We start from the raw sequence: 19,751 nt of genomic DNA on the forward strand, positions 1-19,751 counted from the left end.
CAACTTCCAAATGCTGTGTGGACAGAGCTGGCGGCCGACTTCTATGGCCCCCTAGAGACAAGAAATTACCTGCTGGTAGTAATAGATGAATTCTCCAGGTTCCCAATCGTGAGACAAGTGGCATCGACATCGGCAAACGCAACACTGCTAGTGATAGGACTTAATATTCGCAGCATGGGGCTCGCCACAGACATTGAAGACGGACAATGGTCCGCCATTCTCTGGAGAGGAATTAAAAAGATTCATGGAATACCTTGGGATCAATCATCGAAGGATAACACCTCTTTGGCCACAAGCAAACTGAATGGCTGTGCGGTTCATGGGAACCATCAAAAAGGCGATACAGAGAGCAAAACTAACACAGATCTCAATTGGACAAGCACTGTGTCAGGTGTTGAGAGACTATCGGAATACCCCTTACAGCTCCACAGGAAGGTGCCCGGCTGAACTAGTATTGGTGCGTTCAAGCAGAACGCGACTACCGCAATTGAAAGAGGTGGAAAGAGTGGAGCAAAAGGACATTGCTGCAAGAGATCATCAGCAAAAGCAAAAATGAAGGCCTATGCTGATCAGAGAAGACACGTGACAAACACCAAAATAAAAGAAGGAGACACTGTGATAGTGAAACAAAGACAAGTGAGGAAATCAGATAGTGTTTTCTCAAGAGACCCATTTACAGTGACAGAAGTGAAGGGGCCAATGATCACGGCATCATCAGGCCAATATCACATCACGAGAAACAGCTCGCACTTCAGAGAACTGAAGACCAACAAAGAGGAGGCGCCAAAGCAAGAGCAGAAGGAAGACACACGAGTGGAAGAAGACCAGCTGACATCAGAGACCAGCGACCAAGAAGAGAATGCAAGAAGACAAAAAGCCTAATAGAGGAGATGTAAAGAGACGGAGGTCTGTGGAAGCTTCTCTCTCTCTCTCTCTCTCTCTCTCTCTCTCTCTCTCTCTTTCTTTCTCCCGCTCTCTCTCTCTCTCTCTCTCTCTCTCTCTCTATCTATCTCTCTCTCTCTCTCTCTCGCTCTCTACATAACTCTCCACATCTCCTTCTGACCACAGGCAACCTCCAGCAAACTGTTTGTTGTGAAATGTTTGTTTTGCAACAAGAGGGGAGATGCCATGCCCAGGACAGGGGCACTAGGACCCTGGGGCACAAGGCAGAGGCCAGGGGACACCGGACACCAGTTGCGGTCAGGGAAGGGGACACGAGGGGACGAGGAGATTGGGAAGCAGGACCTCGAGGCAAGAGGTCGGGGAATACATGTGCTGTGATAAGGAAACAATAAGCGAATACCTGCTTGCACCGATCGCTTCCTGTGCGTTCCTTGGGGGCTACAGAACACGACAGTGGGCGCGCCCGTTTTGACTGTACTTCCACGTGTTCACATTCCCCAAAAATATTCTTAATTTTTAATTTTTTTTGATACACCGCTCTCAGGCTTGTACATCAAACATACCGGATTGCAGTCTTGTGAAAACTCTTTTCGAAAATTTAAGAACACCTAGAGTTTTCGTTGCTCTCAAGTGACGCTCTTTTTTCTACCCATAGAAATTCTTTTTACAAATGGGTTTCTATTGGACCCACAGTGCAGACGGGGAGTGGGGTGAGGGGGTTCATCCTCCATCGATATGTTTTGCACACATCGAAAGATTTGTGTGCATATACTTGCAAAATATTGACAGCAGATGGTCAGACCCAGGGTACTCTTCAAGTGACACTATTTATTGCCTTAATACTAATGCGTAGGCCCCTGCAAAATTACACCAGCGTTCCATTTGCAGCAAAATTATAGCACAGGAACAACTAGAGAGGTGGGGCCGGTGTACTCGATACCCTATCGAGCTCTGTACCCCTTCCCGTTTTGCGCATGCGCACATTACGGCGCATTGTTGATCCCGAGCACGTGCAGTGCGAGCTGCGGAGGCACGGTGTGCAGACCCGCCTGGGACACCCCGGGCTCCTCCATCATTTGCGGGGACTGTAGAAAGGACGTCCGAGCATTTGGAAACGCTCCAAGAAGGTTTAACAGACAAGTGGTGCATGACACCTTTTGTGCTTTTTTCCCCCACTGCAGTTCGACTGTAAATAAATGATTGCTGTTTGATATATTTGTGAATATTAATGCTTGGTAAACTAAACAGCAGCCTAGTGCAGCTGTTCAACTCGGAGCCGCATGTAAAGGTCAGGAGGCCTGCACTTTGCGTATCACTGAGCTAGAGTTACAGTTTGAGCTGAACCGAGGAAGTTCACAGACAGCAGCATAAACGAGGTCAATGAAAATAAACCAAATACTTCTGGGCTTGACTGCGTGCTTCAGAAATAAAGTGGGGAGATGTGGGGGGGGGGGGGGGGGGGGGGGGGGGTAGAAGACATGAGTGACAGGGGTGACTTCTATGTTAGAAAAGATGGCATTCATACCTATATTGAAGCCTAGGTAACACATCAGAAAACCACGTTTCTAAACATCAGAATTTGTTTCAAAGGTAACCGTACTATATCAATATATACATGTGTAATAGAGTACAAGAATACATTGTGCACTTTATTTTTTATGCTAAAAATAATAAATGCATAAAATTCTACGCCATAATCAAGCAAAGTTTTTGCTAATTAACCTGCGGAAATTATAATATGAACTGCACAGCCTAACTGGCTCTTCAGTTTTAGATCTGTTTGGAGCCAAACTGATCCCTGCATTTACCTACTGTTCAATGACCTATGCGGCCAAGTTAAATCTTGGACTGAAAATGTTTTTCTGCCACCATTCATGCTGTTTTGGGCCATCCAGGAGCTCTCCCAATTGCCAACTAAGATTGGAATTCGACCTGATGAACCTCTGTACTCTTGTAGATAGTCTGAAGTATTGTTTTAGGCAAAGAATTCAGAGGATGGAACCTTAATACACCTAATTTGGAGTGAACTAAGCAAGTACTTACATCTATATGTTTTGAATCGAATAGCTATCCTGCATCCAATTATAAATTATTTGGGCTCAATGGAGGAATGGCCAAGCAATCCACAATACAGTGATTTCAAGGGTATAGCTAAGCTGCAGTGACCTTGTACAAAATAAATTGAGGAATTAATGAACCAGATACGTAGTTCCATTGCTCTTATTCACTTTCACCTCTTCAACTTTATATGGGCATGAAACTGAAACACTCATTTAGAACGGAGTTCATGAGGCTAAAGGTTTCTTTTGGTTCCGTAGCATACCTGAAATGTGGCCTTCCTTGTCTAAAGTCCAAGTACTACAGAGGAGGTGGTTTTCGTCTAGATTCGCTAAATCACATCATTTGTATTTGCCCATCTCATCAATCTGTGCAGAAAGCTTCTTCGTCCCTGCTTTCTAAGGTTGGGCACATGCACAAGTGATTCTGCACTTCTGTTATGTCTGCCCGCCATCGATAGCCAACTAATCTGCTGTTCAGTCAAATTCATGGGATCTGGCAACGAAGCAACTGGACAAATGTGACAAGAGGCTGCACTCTGGGTTGTATTGGTCACACCAGGTCTTTCTAAATAGTCACTACGTTTGGCTCAAGCACAGAGTGCTTTTATAATCAGACTACACTTATGTTATACACAAATCAAGCTGGTGATCACCAATTCTGTTTTTTTCTCAACTATTATTGCAAGTTCACTAGCCTAAGTCTACGTATAGTGGACTCTGAACAATGATTAATTGTATGATAATCATCAACATTAATACATGGAAACACTTGTAAGAAGAATTTATTTTTTATTTTACCACTTTACATGAACTTCCCTCTATTATTCTTAATGGTGATACATGTAAGGATTATAATCTGCACTAATAGAAATTAGTTCTTCAGTGCATCATAAAACAGGAGCCAGCTAGCCACTTAATCTGGTATGAGGTTGCCCTACGATTAATAGGGTGTGCGTTGGAATTTTTATGTTTAAAGTATTTTATTCGGCACAACACGTAAGGACAAACAAACATCTCAAGAGAATGTAGCAGGGCGGAAAAGCAAGTGTCCAAGAGTGCTGTTAAGAAATATCCATCCGTTGGCCCCGCCTGCACTGTAACAGAAGGCTCCTGTCGCCTCAACATGTTATGACATTTCCCATGTAACCCCCCCACCCAACATTCCCCCCCAACACCCAAACTCCCACCCCCCCCTCCCAATCCCACCCCACGTCCAGTGCACAGTCCCTAAGCTCAACACACATCAGAGCCACATCACTGAGGAGAGAAACACACAGGGAGATCAAGGGGCAGACTCCACCGGGGTCGGAAGCCTCAAGAGGCGGAGATATTTGGGGCAGGTAAGTTCCTTAAATTCAGTAAGCAATAGGGAGTGAAATCGTCCCTAAACTGGTCCACATCCCCCGCCACTGTGAGGGACAGCTTCTCCATACCCAACACATGCCACAACCTGTGGAGCCAGCCAGTGATAGATGGGACCGTAGCAGTGTGCCAATGAATCAGGATATTCTGAGCCGCAGAACCCAGAGCTATTGCTATCTGTCTCCCTCTACGAGAACGAAGGGGATACATTAGATCCTTCGGAAGTCCCAGCAGGGTATAGGCAGGGAAGCGCGGCAGTTCAATTTCAAAAGCGGAATCAATTTCATCCAACACTTCCTTCCAGTAAGGTTCTAGGAGCGGGCAGTCCCACAGTATATGTGTAAGTGTACCCTTATGCCCACATCCCCGCCAACATGCATCCACTTTACTACGATCAAACTCATGCACTCGTTCAGGTGTGTAATACCAATAGGTAGAGATTTTAGTCAGTGTATCAGTGAGTCCCATGTGGTAGGCCGAGTGCCGCGCTCTATAGGCTATGTGTTCCCATTCCTTAGGGCTCAGTGTCCTCCCCAGCTCCCTCTCCCAACACTCCCTCCCAGGGTGATAAAGGTGTGTTGCCGGGGGTTGCAGCAGCTTGTACAAATCAGTAATCAGTTTGGAGTCCGAAGTTCGTTTCATGAGCCATCGCTCATAAGGGAGAAAAGGCCGATCGGCCGACTCTCTCACTTGTGGGTGGAGGGCCCAGTGGCGGGCCTGCATATAATGAAGTCGCTCCGTCTCCGGGAGTGAGAACTCCTGGCGAAGTTGGGGAAAAGGAACCACCCCGTCTGGGCCATAAAGGTGACACAAGGCTCTACACCCCGTCTGTTGCCATCTCGCAAACGCTCCCCTCTCCATCCCTGGGGTGAAGTCTGGATTATCCACCAGCGGAGTAAGCGGTGACAGGAACGTGGTGAGGCCACGTAAAATGCTGGTAGCATCCCACACCCGCAGTGGCACCCTCGTAATAAAGGAGGCATAGAGATTTTTGGGCCGATGAGGGCGACGTAGGAAGGGGATTTCCTGCAGCGGTCTCCCTGCCACCGCCTGATCCTGGAAGAGCCAATGCTTATCAGACTCCCACCTACTCCATTCCACCAGATAACGCAGCTGCGCTGCCTGAAAGTATTTGCGAAAGTCTGGGATACCCAGTCCTCCCGCCTCCGGGGCCAGCAGCGAGAGGGCCCTACGCAATCTAGGCTTCTTCCCCTGCCAGACAAACCGAGAAACGTCTGCCTGTAATTGCGAAATCCATCCCACCGGCGGTTGGAGCGGCAAGGCCTGAAAGAGGTACAACACCTGAGGTAAAATCGTCATTTTGGCAGCAGCTATCCTGCCAAGCCAGGAAAAGGTGCCCCGATTCCATCGGCCCAGTTCCTCCTTGATCTTGGCACCCAGGGCCCGATAGTTTGCCGACACCATCGCCGCCAAGGTAGGTGCAATCTGGATCCCCAAATAGGGCACTGCTCCCGATGACCATAGCATGGGAAACCGCTGCTGCAAACAGGCCCTAGTGACCGGGTCAAGGGAGATATCCAGCGCTACTGACTTCCCCATGTTCATTCGAAATCCGGACACCGCGCCAAAAGAGGACAGTTCTTCCATGCACGCTGGCAGAGCCACGGTGGGCTTGTCAATGGACAAAATAACATCATCAGCGTAAAGGCTGATAGCGTGTGTGAAGGCCCCCATCCGGATGCCGGTCACTAGCGGGTTATCGCGCATCCGCTGGGCAAAGGGCTCCATGTAGAGCGCAAAGAGCAGTGGTGAGAGCGGGCAACCCTGCCTGGTGCCCCGTTCAATGTCGAAAGAGTCAGAAGTGTGCCCATTGACACGGACCACCGCCGACGGACGAATGTAACAGTTAAGGATCATGGAGCGGAATTTCTCTCCTATACCTGCGTTCATAAGCACCCGCTCCAGATAAGGCCAGTGTACTCGGTCAAACGCCTTCTCTGCGTCCACCGCCAGCATCATTCGTTCCCCCGGAATCCGGGAGGCCTTCTCCAGTAAATGAACAATTCGTTTCGTATTGTCCACCGTCTGCCTTCCCGGGACAAAACCCGCCTGGTCAGGGTCGATGAGACCGGGTAAATGGAGTGCTAGTCTAGCAGCGAGGATCCCCGTATATAATTTTAAATCAATATTCAGAAGGGAGATCGGCCTGTATGACCCACATTGCTTTGGATCCTTACCGGGCTTAGGGATAACCGAGATCGAGGCCCTGAGCAGATCGGGCGGAATGGCCCCGGGCTCCGCAAAGGAGTTGAAAAGGCGCGTCAGGATGGGCGCCAGCGTCGTGCAAAATGTTTTATAATATAGCGCAATGTAGCCATCTGGGCCTGGTGCCTTGCCATGTTTAAGTCGGGCAATGGCGGAAACCACTTCCTCAATCCTAATGTCCCTGTCCAGATAATCCGCCTGTATAGGTTCCAGAGAGGGAAGTGTGATCGTGTTCAGATAAGCGTCCATTGCTTCCTCATCCGGGGGTTCCCCGGCATAGAGGTCCTTGTAAAAACCTCGGAAGACGGCTGCTATTCGCTCGTCCTCAGTTTCCGGCATTCCCGTCGGGCCAGAGATCTCCTTTACCAGCTGGCTCTGTCGCGCCACTCGGAGCCTATTTGCCAACAACCTGCCACAGCGGTCCCCTCCAGTATAAAAGGCGTGTCGCAACCGCAAAGCGGCGTACTCTGCCCGGTCAAGGTCCAGGGCCGCCAGGAGCTTCCTGGCTTCCTTGAGCTGCCGCCAAATTCGGGGGGCCCCGGTTCTGCGATGGATCTGTTTCAGTTCCCGAACACGATCTGTAAGTTCATCTCTCTTGGTCTGCCGCTCCCTATTATCCGCCGAGGAAATCGCTATAAATTCCCCTCTGATGACAGCCTTCAATGCTGCCCACTGCGTGGCCCGGCTAGTGTCCGCATTATCATTATGGGATTGAAATTCCTGAATCGACTTTTCAATGCGAGCCACCACCTCTGCCCTATGCAGCAGCGTGTCACGAAGGCGCCACATCCGTGGGCGGGGCGCCGTCGGGGGCATAGTTAACAGGACCTCGACCGGGGCATGGTCCGAAAGGGAGATCACACCCATCTCTGATCCAGAGGCTAACGCCTTCACTGGAGAGGTAACCAAAAGGTGATCTAACCATGCGTACGTTTTGTGCGCATGAGAATAGTACGAGTAGTCCCTATCCGTCGGGTGCAGATGTCGCCATAGATCAAGGAGGTCCACCTCGTCCAGCTGAGCCTTACGGTCCGCCGAGAGTTCTCCGACCTGAGGGGAGCGCTGCGCCAACCTATCCAGTGCAGAGTCGAAGACAAGATTGAAGTCACCCCCGAGTATGACATGTCTATCCTGGGAAGAGGCGACCTCCTCGATCGCCGCCTGTAGAAAGCGGTCCTGTCGTTCATTGGGACTATAGAGGGACCCTATCGTAAAGAGAAGACCCCCGATCCGAAACCGATAAGCTAATAACCTACCCTTTTGTTCAGCAAATTTGTGGAGAACCTCCCCTTGGAAGCGCCGCGCTACCAGAATCGCCACCCCTTCCGTATTAGTGGTGCATGAGGAAAAGAATTGTGAGGGGAACTTGTGCGAACGGAGTCTGTGTGTGTCCTGTGATAGTAAGTGCGTCTCCTGTAGGAGACAGATATCTGCCTGCGTGTTCTCTAAAAGCGAAAGGACAGCCCGCCTCTTTACAGGATTATTCAAACCCCGGACATTCAGGGTCACTACCTTACATGTGGTTGGGGGCATGAGCGGTGGTGTAGTAGAAAGCAACAAGGTCCCACCGCAAAAACGGGAGGACAAAAGCGTCACTCAGCCTGTGGTGCAGCAGAGTGCTAAGCATGGAGCACTGACATAAAAAGCAAACAGTTCCGAGCAAACCATAAAGCAGACCACCCATCCAGTAGCTCACCGCCCTCAAGAAGCATCCTACGATCCCTCCCACCTCTCCCCAATGTTCATGCCAAGCAAAGAGGCAATCCGCACCGCAGAAGCCATAGCCAAATAGAAGCAGATCAAAAAGCACAGACAATGTCAATAAGACCAGGAACCCCCGTGTGCACTGGACGACCCTCCCTCCCCACCTCTCCACTCCCCAACTCCCCTGAGCCCCCCCAACTGTCCCCTGTCCTCCCCACCCGCCCTCCCACACCCAGCCCCCTCCCACAACTGGGACTGGATCAACAACCTCAAACTCCCCACCCTCTACCCCCCCAAAAACCTGTGAACCCATTGTCCCAGTCCGGTCCTTATCGGACAAGCCTGCGGAAAGTCAGAAAAAAGTGGACGTCCAGCCACCTCGCAACCCTCCGTTCCCCCCCCCCCCCCCCCCCCAGACCCTCAAACCTGCAGCTCCACCATAGCGATGTCGATCTCCCCCCGGAGTTCACTTGAGCTGTCATCGCCACCACCGTTGCAGGAGCAGCACCAGTCCCATCCTGCACCGCCGTGTCCGACTCCGCCTGGGTCGTAGGAGAGTCTGGCCGTGTCGAAGAAGCAGACGATCGTCGGCCGGAGACCGTCTGCCATCCGTCTCTAGTAATACGGCCCCTATGCGGTGTATGAACTCCGTCCTCAGTAGCCGTGATCCCCAGCACTCCACACGTGTCCTGAAGAGAACGCAACTGGTGCAAGGTTCCATTCCACCTGAAAATAAGCCGGAAGGGGTGTCCCCAAGAATACTGAGTGCCATGCTCCCTAAGAAAGTCAGTCGCAATTTTAAAAGCTTTGCGTTTTTGCAGAGTGGATGCGGCCAGGTCCTGATAGAGAGCTACCCGGTGGCCCCGGAACTCCAAGGAGGGTCTCTTCCGAGCCTCCCTTAGTATCCTCCCCTTCAAGGGATAGTCCGGCAGGAAAGCCAAAATGTCGGGAGGAGGCGCTGAATTTCGGCGTTGCAGGCCCACCCTGTGCGCCCTGTCAATCCGAATAGCAAAATCAGCCGGTTCCCCTAGCACTTCCCTGAACAGCTCTCCGAGGTAGGCCGCCACGTCTTCCCCCTCTTCCCGGGACGGAATGCCCCGGACGCGGATGTTATTTCTCCTGGAGCGGTTTTCAAGGTCCTCCGTGTGCGATTGCAGGTCTAGTTGCTGTTCCCGAAGTCGGATGACCTCCTGCTGCAGTTGCGTTATTTCCTCGTCCCTCGCGTGGCCCGCGTCCTCTACCGTGGCTACTCTGTCACCCAGGCCATCGACCTCTCTCCTTATCTCCCGGACTTCACCTGCCACCTCCTGCTTGAGCGTTTGAAAATCATCTCTTAACGTGCTGAAGAGGGATTCCAGGAAGGACCTCGTAACCGGCGGCTCCCCTCCACCGGCTCCCTGGGAACCACCCGGGTGAGTGGGGGACGGCTGTCCCCTATCTTGTCTCAGAGTGTTCCGGGTCAGCATCTCCGGCAATGTGCGGTCCCCCTTCTTTGACCCCCGGTTCTGTGCCATCATGCCCACCGAGGCTTCCTTCCAGGGGAACCAACAATCGAGACCTCAGAGCAGCCCAGAAACCAGGCCGGTGGTCACCCACGATGTTCAACAAATGCTCCGTGGGTCGAACCGCCCCACCGACAGAGCAGGGACTGCCGCACGACCAGCGCTGTGACCTCGAAGGCAGGAATGTCTAGGGCAGGGGGTCAGGGCCCGCAGCACCCTCCCACCCGGCGGGCAGCACCCCAAGCAGTCAAGCAGTCAAGGCCTGGAGCCCCAGCCAGCGCCGCGGCCTCGCGTGAAGCCCGACGCCGGGCCCCGCGCCAGTGTCCTCCTACCTCCGGAGTGGGCGGCCCAGGCGTCCAGGACGTGCCGCTAGGATGAGCGCAGTAGTCCAGGGCCGGTAGACAGGTTCAGGGGCACCGCTATGGCCACTCGGGCTGACCCCCAGATCCCAGCAGGGTTAGTCCCCTCTCCGGGTCGCGCACTAGGCCCCACTCGCTCGGAGCAAAGGCGCCGTTACCGGGACCAGACAAATGCCCGGACAGGCGGCGGTCGAGGTCCCGTAGCCGTCCCTCTAGGGTAAGACCCTTCCGCTCCGGTAATTGCGGTGTCCCGGGGGGAGAAGCAGCACAACAGGCGGTTCGGGCCGCAGCCGCGGCCTCACGTGGGTAGCTTCCCTTGCTGGCGTCACCCAGCTCACCAGCGCTCCACAGAAGCCTCCGCCGAGTCAAAAGGGCCACAACACCCCCAACGGCCACCGCTGGCGGGGTGAAAAGATGGGGTCCGGTGAGTAGGCCAAAGCCACGGCCTTGTTTAGCACGGAGCCCCAGGTCCGATACCTCCGTCCACCAGCCACTGCCACCGCTGGCCCAGCCCCTGAGCTGCGCCGGGCAAGGAATCCGGTCCAGGGGCAAAAATCCTCAGCTCCGCTACTCTCGCCAGCTCAACTCCCGGTTTCCGGCAGCGCGGTCGTGCCCCAGAGCGTAGGCCCAAGCCGCGGCCTCGCGTAGTGTCCGGAGCCGGATCGATGCTTCCGCCACCCGGATTCCGGCGTCGGCCGTTCAGACCGCCGTGAAGTACTGCGGCGCTGGCCGTAGAGGACCGGGATCATGGGGTCGGGGTGGGTGTTCCGGGATGATCACCGGGGCCGAGGATCGACCCCGAGTAGAGTCCGCCTCCTCTCCGGGCAATGCCACAGGCCTCTCTCGCTCCCCACAGCACTGCCGAGTCCGGGACCAGACAAGCACCCTGAAGGCCGGGACTCCTCGCAGCCGCTACTCCGTGGCTCCCCACACCGCTCCGCAAAGCACAGCGTCCCGGGGGGAGGATTAGCGCGTGCACTGCAGGGTAAGGGCCTCGGGTCGGAGGAGCTCACTTCAGGCACGACCACTCAGCCCGCCATCTTGGCCACGCCCCCCGCGTTGGAATTTTTAGATTATTTTTGGGAAGTATATTCATTCAACTAGATTTAAATTGTTCGTTTTAGAGGCTATTGAATCTCTTTCCTCCTGCCTGAGCATGCTCCGTGGCCAGCTCACTCACCTTCCTTTCTGAACCTACAGGTTCTATCCTGCGGTTCTCCCTAGGCTCTCCTGCTCTTTTTCACTTCATTGCTGCTGCTACTTGGGTATCGAGTTATTGTGTTGTACTGGTTAATTTAATTGCTATTGCAGTTTTGCTGGGTACTTGTTATTCCTGTCACCGTAGTTCTTAGCCAGTCTCCCACCCGCTCCAACCGTTTTCTCCCACCCATGCTCCTCAGCCCGCCATCCTCCCAGGGCTATTTTTTGAAGGCTGCTGCAGTCTTGTCAGTATCGCCGTTTCCCCATTGCCTGAGTTTGCTCAGCAGTGTGCCAACTCACCTTCCTTTCTGAACCTACAGGTTCTATCCTGCGGTTCTTCCTAGGCTATCCTGCTCTTTTTCACTTCATTGCTGCTGCTACTTGGATATCGTTTTATTGTGCTGTACTGGTTAGTGTCATTGCTATTGCAGTTTTTCTGTGTACCTGTACTTCTTACTCCTGTCGTTGTAGTTCTTGCCCAGTCTCCCACCCCTCCCGTGCCTCAGCCCGCCCCTCTCGGCTATCGGCTCTTCCCAGCGCTACTTATAGAGACCGCTGCATGGCCCTGCTGCCGACGTGCCAAAGGCAAGCCCAGCCTGCTCCCAGCACCAGAAAGCCTGGATATACTACCGCCTGCCACTAGTACAGAGAGGAGATCTTCGTCCTCAACATCCTCCCCTCTAGTAGATCATGTTGCTGCGCCTCACCACGCTCCTCTAAAATACCTTTCACCTGCCACAGCTGACAGTTCTCCTGCAAATCAGTACCCCGTTACCATAGAATATCCTTACACTGTCATCCAACGCCGCGCCATGCCTCTTTCGCTGTCTTCTACTCAACATTTGTAAAGCGCCACTCTGTCACCCCTAGAGGTATTGGTGCACTGGTCTGAACACCTGCTGCTTGCACCAGTAGTGGCACAGGCCCCTTCTCTGCGGACCACCAGCGACCAGACCTGAACACCCCATGGCTCCCACCAGTGCACTTCCTTCCCACAGAACAACCCTTTAGCCCACAATAAGACAGAATAGCCCCTGCTTCACAGGTCACCTCAGGTCAGACCACCTATGCAGCTCCCACCAAAACAGTGCCCCTCCCTACACACACACAAAACACGTGCACAGCCTGCAGATCTGGACAGTCCTGCGGCTCCCACCTTGGACTTAATACAGTCCCTTCCTCTGCAGGACCCCCAGGTCTGTAGAGTCTTGCGGCTCCCATCAAGGCCCTGGTACAGTCCCTGTCTTTGCAGGGCCCCCATGGCTTGAGAGTCCTGCATCTCCCACCATGGCCATGATACAATCCCTTCCTCTGCAGGGCCCCAGGTCTGCAGATCCCATTGTGGCACTGGTACAGTACCTTCCTCTTCAGGGCCCCAGGGCTGGAGAGTCCTGTGGCTCCCATTGCGGCTCTGGTACAGTCCCTTTCTCTGCAGGGCCCCCAGGTCTGTAGAGTCCTGTGGCTTCCACCATGGCCCTGGTACAGTCACTTACTCTGCAGGGCCCCCAGGTCTGTAGAGTCCTGTGGCTTCCACCATGGCCCTGGTACAGTCCCTTACTCTGCAGGGCCCCCAGGTCTGTAGAGTCCTGTGGCTTCCACCATGGCCCTGGTACACTCCCTTCCTCTGCAGGGCCCCAAGGTCTGGAGAGTCCTGTGGCTTCCACCATGTCCCTGGTACAGTCCCTTCCTCTGCAGGGCCCCAAGGTCTGGAGAGTCCTGCAGCTCCCACCAAGGCTCTGGTACAGTCCCTATCTCTGCAGGATCCCCATGTCTGGAGAGTCCTGCAGCTCCCACAATGGCCCTGGTACCGTCCTTACCTCTGCAGGACCCCTAGGTCTGGAGAGTCCTGCATCTCCCACCCACTCTACCGTCCTCACTCTACCGTCCTCACTCTACCGCCCTCACTCTACCACTCTACCACCCTCACACACTCTACCTCCCTGACTCGCTCTACCCCCCTCACTCACTCTACCGCCCTGACTCACTCTATCTATCGCCCTCCCTTTACCTATCTATCTATCTATCTATCTATCTATCTATCTATCTATCTATCTATCTATCTATCTATCTATCTATCTATCTATCTATCTATCTATCTATCTATCTATCTATCTCCCTCACTTACTCTCTCTATCTATCTATCGCCCTCCCTTACTCTATCTATCTATCGCCCTCCATCTATCTATCTATCGCCCTCCATCTATCTATCTATCGCGCTCCCTCTATCTATCTATCGCCCTCTATCTATCTATTGCCCTCCCTTACTCTATCTATCGCCCTCCCTCCCTCTATCGCCCATCCTCCCTCCCTCTATCTATCGCCCTCCCTCCCTCCCTCTATCTATCGCCCTCCCTCCCTCTATCTATCGCCCTCCCTCCCTCTATCTATCGCCCTCCCTCCCTCTATCAATCGCCCTCCCTCTATCTATCTATCGCCCTCCCTCTATCTATCGCCCTTCCTTACCCTTATCTATCTATCTATTGCCCTCCCTTACTCTATCTATCTAATCGCCCTCCCTTACTCTATCTATCGCCCTCCCTCTATCTATCGCCCTCCCTCACTCTATCTATCACCCTCCCTCCCTCTATCTATCTATCGCCCTGCCTTACTCTATCTATCTATCGCCCTCCCTCTATCTATCTATCGCCCTCCCTCCCTCTATCTATCGCCCTCCCTCACTCTATATATCGCCCTCCCTCCCTTTTTTCTATCTATCGCCCTCCCTCTATCTATCTATTGCCCTCCTTCCCTCTTATCTATCTATCTATCTATCTATCTATCTATCTATCTATCTATCTATCTATCTATCTATCTATCTATCTATCTATCACCCTCCCTCCCTCTATCACCCTCCCTCTATCTATCTATCGCCCTCCCTCTATCTATCTATCGCCCTCCCTCCCTCTGTCTATCTGTCGCCCTCCCTTACTCTATTGCCCTCCCTCCCTCTCTATCTATCTATCTATCGCCCTCCCTTACTCTATCGCCCTCCCTCCCTCCCTCCCTCTCTATCTATCACCCTCCCTTACTCTCTGTCTATCTCTCTCTCTATCTATCTATCTATCACCCTCCCTTACTCTATCACCCTCCCTCCCTCTCTATCTATCGCCCTCCCTTACTCTATCGCCCTCCCTGCCTCTCTATCTATCGCCCTCCCTCCCTCTCTATCTATCTATCGCCCTCCCTTACTCTCTCTATCTCTCTCTCTCTATCTATCGCCCTCCCTTACTATATCGCCCTCCCTCCCTCTCTATCTATCGCCCCCTTACTCTATCGCCCTCCCTCCCTCTCTATCTATCTATCACCCTCTCTATCTATCGCCCTCCCTCACTCTATCTATCGCCCTCACTATCTATCTATCTATCTATCTATCTATCTATCTATCTATCTATCTATCTATCTATCTATCTATCTATCTATCTATCTATCTATCTCCCTCCCTCACTCTATCTATCGCCCTATCTATCTATCTATCTATCTATCTATCTATCTATCTATCTATCTATCTATCTATCTATCTATCTTTCGGCCTCCTTTACTCTATCGCTCTCCTTTACTCTATCGCCCTCACTCTATCTATCACCCTCCCTTACTCTATCTATCGCCCTCTATCTATCACCCTCCCTTACTCTATCTATCGCCCTCCCTTACTCTATCTATCTATCGCCCTCCCTCCCTCTATCTATCGCCCTCCCTCTATCTATCTATCTCCCTCCCTTACTCTATCGCCCTCCCTCCCTCTCTATCTATCGCCCTCCCTTACTCTATCGCCCTCCCTCCCCCTCTATCTATCGCCCTCCCTTACTCTATCGCCCTCACTCTATCGCCTTCCCTCCCTCTATCTATCGCCCTGTTCTCTTCTCTTCTCACGTGCTGATCTGCTGCTCTCTTCCACCCGCCTCCTTCTCTAACTCCCTGTTCTCTTGTCTTCTCACGTGCTGATCTGCTGCTCTCTTCCACGCGCCTCCTTCTCTAATTCCCTGTTCTCTTCTCTTCTCACGTGCTGATCTGCTGCTTTCTTCCACCCCACCTCCTTCTTTAACTCCCTGTTGTCTTTAACTGTGCCGATCTGCTGTTCTCTTCCACTGCCTCTTGTTTAACTCCCTGCTCTTCTCCTGTGCTGATCTGCTGTTCTCTTTCCACCCCGCCTCCTTCTCTAACTCCGTTCTCACACACACAACCACACCACACACAATCAAACCACACTCGCAACCAGACCCAACCACACACATGTTTATATGCATTTTATCTTCTTTATTTCTCAAGCTCACTAATGCAAATGAAAACCTGTACAGCAGTGTCCTTACTGCAGTTTTCAGAATTGTAGCCAAGAAGTATCCACACCTACCAGAATGGAAACAACTGCTGCTTAGCCGACGAATTCCTTGACCACCCAATAGTGGTTCTTGGATTATGCCTGCCCATATTATAAAACTGTTAACACATTTTTGCACACCATGTAACTTGCCTTATCTGCATACTCTCTGCTAATTTTATGTTAACCAATTTGCAGGATTATGGCGGTATGCAGAGACCTGGAATTGTTGTCGACTACCAGACAAGTCTGGTATTTGGTGGGCCTGCTGGAAGGGGGATGAAAAGAAAGATGATGCAATCGCTTAATAAACCCGTTGGAGGGGCGTTTGTTGGCAAAAAACCTAAATTGACAAAACCTGGATCAAATGGCAATGGGGTCAAAAAAGGTATGTTTCTACATAGACAGCTTCTGTATTTTTTAGGTCTCGCGGAGTCAATGCGCTTGCGCATTGCTTCGGCGAGACTTATGTAGGGGCTCCAGGAAAGGCTGCCAAGAGGGCCTTGGAATGCGGATTATGGCCAGTGCATGTGCGCCGGGCGCAAGCTCACCATTTGCTCCGCCCCCCCCACCCCATCAGACTTGAAAGGAAGCCACTCGCACACCACCATTTGTCTGTGCCTCGGCATCAGACTTGAAAGGAATGCGCTCCCGCCCCGCCACAGCAATGCCGAGAGCTTGTTTGCACTGTACTGCGGCCATGCTTCTCTGCAGTATCCACTCACCCTTCACGCCATCATCTGCGCTGTCCGTTTATCCTCTTTGCACTGTCAGTCTGTCTTGTAACTCATTCTGTGCGCTGTCTGTCTGTTCTGCAGCTTATCCTCAGCGCTGTCAGTCGGCCCGCAATCTTTCCCTTAAACCGTCTGCCTGCCCTGCACCTCCTCTGCACTGCCAAGCTGCCCGACCTTGCCATGCAGTGTTTGTCCTGGGATCTGTCCTGTATCTATTTCCCGCCGCTGCTCTTTTCCTCTGCATCGCCCGCTTGCCCTGCACTTTTCGCTTTCACTTTAGTCTGCCTGCAGATTGGCATCAACTTTATGACCAGCTACCCTGCCCCCATTAGTTTTCGGTGCATATCTGCACTGCACCTCTTACCATCATACATACCCCTCACCTCTTTCCAGTCTGCCCTGTACTTTACCGAGTGCGTTGCTACCTCAATCTGCCTCCATAGCCCCTTCATTCTATATTTTTTCAGACGAGCGCATGTATATATCTGCTCATGTGCTGCGTATTGTTTCCAATTCCCAAACCACAGCGCTTCCAGCTAACCCCAGCCCTAATCTCTCACTGCTCCATGTTAAATCCATCCAATGTCCTGCTAACTACGAGCTTTGTCCTTCTGCGACTTCTGCCAACCCGAACCGCTTCCTGAAATCCTCTTCCGCTAACCATTTCTGGCTTCCTGCTAATCCCCCAGCCGCTTCCTGTTTTCCTCCAAACGCTGCTGTGTTTCCTGCTAACTTGTGAACGAGATCTTTAAAGCCCCCCTGACACCTCGCCTATAATTCTGTCACTATACTGTCATTGCTACCGAGATATGCTGAGTTGAACATATTAAAAATGTTGCACTGTGCTGAGGAGTATGTGGTCTGCGTTGGGCCATGGGCAACACACCAAACAGTGTCAGGGTCACGCCTGCGTCTTAGAGACCGGTGCACCAGCTTCCGGCCTCTGTTTTTTTTGGCATTATATTTCGATTATCATGTGGATGATTTTATTGGGGGGCTGGGGGATTAGAGTTCTCCCACTTGTTTTTTTTTTTTTTACCGATGCAATGCAGCATTGCTGTAAAGCATTTTGCTGATGCTTAACAGCATCTGCAACAATCATTAGCAAAGCCAGTGGATGCAAAAGGCAAGCCCTATTGGTCTTGCCAATGCTTTTTAGGGCGAGCAAAGCGAAATATTGGCCTTTCAGTGGTTGCTGTTCTGTAAAATAGACACCAAAAGGCCAGAGGCGAGAGCATAGCTCCCCCCCTGGCCCATTGGTGTCTATTACGCGCTTTTCCTGACATATGCTTTCAATTAATTCAAAGCATATGGCAGGAAAGGCGTGTGCACCACTCGCGCTTTGTTTTCCCGATTGCAAGGCATTATAAAGATGGCTATTACACCGTAACACTGCAGCACAGAAGCAAAACCGGCTAAGAAGTTCGTTTCTTCGTCATTCTGCAGAACATCTGGCGCTGGTGAGGTGCTGCTGGACTGCAGAGGTGTCAGTGTTTGAATGCAGATAGGGTGGGGTCGGAGGCATCTCGTACACACTATCTTAAAGGGTTGTCAGCGGGTGCATTGGCGCGTTCAGTCTGCCCATCTGATATATCAACTACGATCATAAAACAATGTTAACAGGACTCAAGGTAGCTCATCGGGTTGAGCGCTTCCGCCGAAGATTACAGTGTAAACTTCAGGCTTGAGGGTTAGTGCGCCTGTAGCGAAGTCTGTGTGTAACATGGAAGTCATCTGCTCATTTTCTCTGGTGTGCACATGTCGATCCATGTGCTTTGAAGTGCTGCAGCAGACACCAGGGCAATCTGCACATCACGAATCCCGGAAAGCTCGACTCAGCCTGTCATGCCTGCTATTTGAAACCAGCACTGCATTTGGTTTCTGGCGTGCCCTGTTATAAAATGCTCAATATATTGTCTGCTCTATTGGATGTTAGGTTTCAGGTTGTGCCCGGGGCTGGGGTTTCTTGCGTGCCTGCCTGCCTGGGTGTGGGGAGCTGAGAGGCGGTGCACGTCCAGGAATGCCAGCCGCGCATAAGGCATACGTGTATTTTCACAGCCTGGTCACAGTTGTTGGCGCACCAGGAACAGCGGCCGGAGGGGTGTCGGAGCCCCCGCCGCCCATCCTAGCTGTCACTTCACAGGCCGCCTTCTAGAGGAGCGGGTCTTTGTCCATAGACCCTCACCCCTGCTGTCATTTGTTGATTTTTTCATCAACAGTTTACCTTCTCTTTCAATAAAACGTCTCAATCTGCCCAATCTACCTTCTCTTTAGGAATGCTGGAAATCTCATGCTGGATGGAAAGCAATTTCCTCCAGCTGAACGCTGGAAAAACAGAGGTTCTGCTCTTTGGAGATGCCCCCCCTCCTCTGGTCACCTTCCTGGTGGCCCCCAGAACTAGGCACACCCGACCCCGGCAACCACAGTCATAAACCTCGGTGTTCACCTTGAACAGTCCCTAAACATGAAGAAACACGTTACTCACACAGTCTGATCCTGCTTCCACACCCATGGCTTACTAAGGAAAGCTTTTACTTATCTCCCCGACACAACAAGGAAAACCCTAACACAGGCCCTTATACTAAGCAAGCTGGACTATTGCAACGCCCTATTAATCGCAGCAAATGAGTCCTCCTTAAACCGATTGCAAATGATACAGAACACAGCCGCCTGCACGGTTCTGAATGCTCCCCCAGATCAGCTTCCTCTCCCCTCCTTCATCAGCTACATTGGCTGCCCATACGACAACGTGTGAAATTCAAGATCTGCTGTCTCACACACAAAGCTATCTGGGGCAATGGCCCTCCCTATCTAGTAGAGAAACTTCGCCGCTATTACCCGGCTCGGACTCTGCACTCCAGCTCCCAATCGCTCCTCAAAACCCCCAACATAAAGGTTAGATCCGGAGGCAGGTCCTACCCGCCCCCTTCCTCTGGAATCAACTACAGCTGGCCCTAAGACAGTGTCCGGACCATCTTAAATTCAGAAGACTCCTGAAAACTGCCCCGTTCTAACCCCCCTTTAACTACCTATGCTGCGCTTCCAAGTGCTGAGATACCCCCCGGAGGTGATTCAAGCGCTATACAAATTAAATAAAATCATTAATTAAATCAAACAGGTACACATGCTGCAAACGGATAAGTTAATTACCATCAACAATTTGCTTGCAGCCTGTAATGCTGTAGATGCACTTGCACCCTTCCTGCCACCAGGGCATGTGAGCTCACGCAGCATATAGAACGTTCAGGTCTGTTTACTCCCTCCTCAGCTTTGCAAATAACACTTCTTCCGTACTCAGTTTCACCAAAAAAATTGTAGTTTCGCAGGAAATGAATTTCTTGGAAATGTGATGCCCACCCTCAATATTCCAGTCATCGCCCACTCTG

This window comes from Lissotriton vulgaris, unplaced genomic scaffold (genome assembly GCF_964263255.1).
Source record: "Lissotriton vulgaris unplaced genomic scaffold, aLisVul1.2 SCAFFOLD_1003, whole genome shotgun sequence".
Taxonomy (NCBI): Eukaryota; Metazoa; Chordata; class Amphibia; order Caudata; family Salamandridae; genus Lissotriton; species Lissotriton vulgaris.